The sequence below is a fragment of the Drosophila serrata genome, unplaced genomic scaffold (genome assembly GCF_035046125.1).
Source record: "Drosophila serrata isolate PLE 108 unplaced genomic scaffold, ASM3504612v1 contig_293, whole genome shotgun sequence".
Lineage (NCBI taxonomy): Eukaryota > Metazoa > Arthropoda > Insecta > Diptera > Drosophilidae > Drosophila > Drosophila serrata.
The window spans coordinates 382,328-388,327 of NW_028257191.1; positions in this window are offsets into that span (position 1 = coordinate 382,328).

A 6,000-nucleotide genomic window follows, 5' to 3' on the forward strand; every position below is an offset into this window, starting at 1 on the left:
ACCTGTAAGATAGGTAAGCGAACAAGTGGTGACAAAAATCAAGTGGAAAAATGAAAAGAAAGGAAAATACAAAAAGTAATTAAGTGAAAAATAAATAATAATGAATAAAAAATAAAAAAAAGAGGAAAAAAAGAAAAAAAATCGTGACCGAATATGTGCACATCAAATGCTGATAAGGCACCGGGATCACGTAGTTGAAATACAATTTTTCTTTTTCTCTTGAACTGGAGTTGTCGCATCAGCAGTTTTCGTTTGATGTGGCTTTGCAAATAAATAAATATATCCAACTGTACACTGAGCCGGAAATTGGATCCAAAAAATTACGCCATTATACCTCGCTTGAAAATATTCACCTCTTTATTTTAGTCACCATATGTTCACTTGCCTATAGTAATTATATCACCAAATTTTAAACAAACCACTAACTCTATATACATATATATATATATATATATATATATTACAGTCCACACTAGGAAAACGACACAGGAAATACACACCAACGAGAAAATACACTACAACCAATTACAAGTAACATTTACACAATACCAAACATATTAATAATAAGATATATATATATATTACACTACAATTACATATTAAGATACAATTATAATAAGTAACACCTACACAATACCAAACATATTAATAATAAGATATAAACTTATTACACTACAATTACATATTAAGATACAATTATAACAAGCAACACCTACACAATACCAAACATATTAATAATAAGATATAAACATATTACACTGCAACCACATATTGAGATACATCCTTATAACATAGGGAAGGTAACTAAATGTTAAAGAAAGTTAGTGCAGCTAGTAGAAGGATAGGGTTAAGAAGTAAGGGCAGTTTGTCAGACCTAAGTGTACTTGAAGAAGTAGAGCAGCACGACCAATTAAACAAACTTTCTAATCCCAACATGAACCAATCAGACTCTGGTAACGCTTCGGGTTCTATCAGCCCCACAGTTAGTAATTCCTTGACCATCGTTAACACAAATTTGAGTCCAAAGGATATATTGGCATTTGTACAACATTTGCCAACGTATGAAGGCCCCTCCGATAACTTGGAAACTTTTATTACTAGCGTTGAAGAATTGCTAATACTCATTCGATCCGTAGATCAGACAGCGTATGGACAATTGATCCTCAGGGCTGTTAGGAATAGAGTAAAAGGCAAAGCACACGATGCATTGACCCTGTGTGGTACTCCACTAATCTGGGATGAAATCAAAGCAAATCTTAAACGCCTTTACACTAGCAAGAAGACAGAAGCTATATTGATACGCGAAATTCAAACTTTACCAAGCGGACTCTCCGTTCATAAGTTATTCTTCGCAATAGCAAAATTGAGAGGCCAACTGGTATCATTGAATAATGACCCAAGCCGAGGTGACCAAAACACCACGGAAAAACACGCCCTTTACTCCGACATATGCCTTAATGCATTTATAGTCGGATTAAACGGTCCACTAAGAACAATAATCAGATCGCGAAACCCAGAATCTATAGAAAGGGCTTACGAATTAGCACAAATAGAACAGAATTTTTACTGTCAAAATTCTAATGGGCAACAGAATAATCGCTACCGAGAGGATTCTAACGACCGCCAAAATAATAATCGCCGCGGAAATTCTAATGACCAACAAAGCTATCGTCACCGTGGAAATTCCGGCGAACGTAACCGCCCATACCAACGGTACGACAATAACTACAAACATTCAGATAACAACACTAAAAGAAATGAGACACGACAATCATCCCAAAACCGACAGGAGAGTCATTCATCTAGAGCCCAAAATCCCTTCCGGGGTAATTCTAGATCGAATGACAACACTACTGCTTCTTGCAACATCAATGATGGTGCAAATTTTTCACAAGAAGCCTCGGACAACCCGTCGGCTTCTTAAACAAAAAGTCCCATGGAAAGTCTTTACCATATGTCCTCTTGTCCTCAAAACTTCTTACAACTAACCCACACAAATTTCTAATAGATACCGGTTCCACCTACTCTTTTATAAAACCGGCCCTAATATCAAGAAACCACATTAAGAAACTAAACACTCCCATTAGCATTCATACTGTTCTGAATAATTTTCAAATTGAGGAATATACAGACTCAATTATATTTGAACAATTCAACTCGACAAAAGAACCAAAATTCTTTTTATTCGATTTCCACCCACATTTTAATGGCCTCTTGGGCATGGACTTCCTAACTTCCTTTGACGCAAAAATAAACATAGCGGACTCTGTTCTAGAAATGAAACAGGCGTCTCTATCAATCCTAACAAGCACAAACCCGGTAGATACAACTCATACCGTACCATTAAATACAAAAATTCAATTGTCACTCCCTGTAAATTTAATGGATGGGGATTTCTTGTTCGAAACCACAACCTTAAGTAACGACTTATCAATCACGGGTGGACTTTATACCGCACTGGATGGCTTCGCATACTTTGAAGTGTGCAATACATCCGACATTGACCAAACACTGTTCCTAGAGGAACCATTAAAAGCCGAAATAACTCCTATACGGGATTTTGAGTACTTGTACTGCATGTTCGCGGGGGAAACCCCACAACACACAGACACACACACAAAATTAGACATCCAAACGGGACACTTAAATAGCGAGGAGACGCAAAATTTACTCAAATTATGTAAACAATTTAAAAAACTCTTTTATATCGAAGATAACCAACTTACTTTTCCGAATGTTGTCAAACACTCAATCCCTACAGTAGACGACGTCCCCATACATACAAAATCGTACAGATATCCTTTCATACACAAGGAAGAAGTTCGAAAACAAATTTCGAAGATGCTTCAGCAAAATATTATCAGGAACAGCCATTCCCCTTGGAGCGCACCTGTATGGGTAGTGCCCAAGAAAGCTGACTCGTCAGGAAAAAAAAAAGTGGCGACTGGTAATAGATTTTCGGAAATTAAACGAAAAAACAATTTCGGATAGGTACCCTATCCCTAACATAGCGGACATACTGGATAGTATAGGGAAGACAAAATACTTTACTACAATCGATCTGGCTAGTGGTTTTCATCAAATCGAGATGAATCCACGCGATGCAAGCAAAACAGCGTTCACCGTCGAGAATGGGCATTACGAGTTCACGAGAATGCCTTTCGGTCTCAAAAACGCACCTGCGACATTTCAGCGCGTTATGGATAACGTACTAGGAGACCTAATAGGAAAAGTCTGCCTTGTTTATCTTGACGACATTATCATATTTTCCCCTTCACTGCAAAGTCACTTGACAGACATCAAATCAGTATTCACTAAATTACAAAAAGGCAAATCTGAAAATACAGCCCGCAAAGTGTAATTTCCTAAGAAAGGAGATTGACTTTTTAGGACACATTGTTACCCAAGAGGGGGTAAAACCCAATCCCGATAAAATTCAAGCAATTCAGAATTTTCCCTGCCCAAAAACTGTTAGGGAAATCAAGTCTTTCTTGGGCTTATTAGGTTATTACAGAAAGTTTATAAAAGACTTCGCTGCAATAACCAAACCATTAACTAGACAACTCAAAGGAAAAAATCAATAGTGATAGACGAAGAATTTAAAGAAGCAGTGGCTTATTCTAAAAACCTCCTGTGTAATGACCCAATCCTAGTTTACCCCGACTTTTCGAAACCGTTCACTCTAACCACAGATGCGAGTAACTACGCCATAGGCGCAGTATTATCTCAAGGTCCAAACACCAATCTCATTTGCCAGTAGAACATTATCTGACACCGAAATCAGATATTCTACAATAGAAAAAGAAATGCTTGCGATCGTATGGTCTGTGGGACACTTTAGACCCTACCTTTTCGGGCGCCGATTCAAAATAGTGACCGACCACAAGCCACTAGTCTGGTTGGAAAATCTAAAGGGCCAAAACCCTAAATTACTTCGGTGGAAAACCACCCTGGCCGCCTATGACTACGAAGTGGTCTATAAAAAGGGATCGCAAAACGTCGTCGCTGATGCACTCAGCAGAATAGAACCCAACCTAAATATAAACGAAGACCCAGCAAGAATATCAGTTGTTCAGAAACCACTCAATTACTTTAACATCCAAACAATCTTCCAAATCGGTCCATCAATTCCGGTACAGTTAATTACTCCATTTCCCCACAAAATAAGACGTGTATTTTCCGAACCGGAATACACATTTGACGCAATCACAAAAATTCTCCAGACCATTCTAAAACCAAACAAAACACATGCCATATTGGCACCGGATAACGTCTTTCTTATAATCGAAGAAGCATACAACAACTATTTTACAGGAAACAACCTGTATAACATTTGTCGATGCTCATCACTTCTAACCGACCTTTCCGATTTACAAGAACAAAAGCAAAGGGTCCAGTCATATCATATTAACAGTAACCACAGAGGTATTGACGAAACCCTTAATCATCTTAAAAGAGACATTTATTTTCCACGAATGAAGGAAATTATTACACAAATAATTAAAGATTGTGACATTTGCCTAACACTAAAGTATGATAGACAACCTCACAGACCCTTCTTCCAAACCCCACCGGCACCAACAGGACCCTTGGATGTTATTCACATTGACATTTATGTAATCAACAACACAAATAATTTGACTATCATCGATAAATTCTCTAAATTTGCACAAGCATATCCGTTAACTAATAGAAATTCGATTAAAGTAATAGCAGCACTATCAAGTTTTTTCAGTACCTTTGGCCTACCAAAAAAAATTGTCTTCGACCAGGGTGCAGAATTTTCGGGAAATCTCTTCACCGATTTTTTTGACCCAATATAATATAGAAATTCATATTACTTCTTTCCAACAATCAACGGGTAATGCACCCGTCGAAAGACTCCATTCAACATTCACGGAGCTCTATAGAATTGTCGATAACCGCAGAAAGGAGCTCCAACTCCATTCTGAAAACGCAGAGATATTAACAGAAGCATTGACAACTTACAACAATGCGATACACTCTAGCACTGCCCATACGCCTTTCGAACTTTTTCATGGCAGAACCCACTTATTCGAAGAAACAATGAAATTCGACAGTCATCACGACTATTTGGCAAAACTGAATGAATTTAGGAAGGAATTATACCCCAAAATTCAAGAACAACTAGATAACCAAACAGGAAATAGGTTAAGCAAATTAAACAAAGATAGGGAACCACCTGTACAAGTCGAACCCGATGATGTTATCTTCAGGAAAGAGAATAGGAGAAATAAGATAACGCCTAGATTTTCTCTACACAAGGTTAGGACCGATAAAGGAGTTACACTACTAACAACCAGACAACAAAAACTACACAAGCAGAAAATAAGGAAGATAATCAGAAAAAATAATAACACTCAGTGAACTACTTCATTGCAGAACCACCTATTCCGCTACACAGTCCTTCTCTTTAGAAAGACTCAACGGATCTTCACCCCTCGCTTTCATTCATCTCGGAGATGCTCATATAACACAGAGCTATACAATCCTAACCCATGTCGTAGACGTCCAAGAATTTAAAGTATGCCTTTCCAGAATAAAAGACACATTAAAAGCCCTCAGACTAGATGAAACATTTGACATTTCACTAGGTATTATAAAAGGTAAACTACAACAATTAGAAGCCAGAATAGACACCCTTCTCCCACACAGTCGTACTAAAAGGGGTTTAATTAACGGCTTAGGAACCATCCTCAAGTCAATTTTGGGTAATTTAGACGACAATGACGGGCGAAATATACTCGCAGAAATCAATTCACTAGAAATTACTTCCAACGCATTAAAAGATGCCCAAGAAAAACTGGAAAATTTCGACAAGCAGGTCATTATTAGAATTAATAATATCACAGACCACATAAACAACGAACAAATCAAAATACAAAATTTTCTAAACGTAGCACAAAACTCTATCTTCAAGGAACTTAGGGAAGATAGGGAAAACATTTTTACACTCCAATACATTAATCGAATAAATTT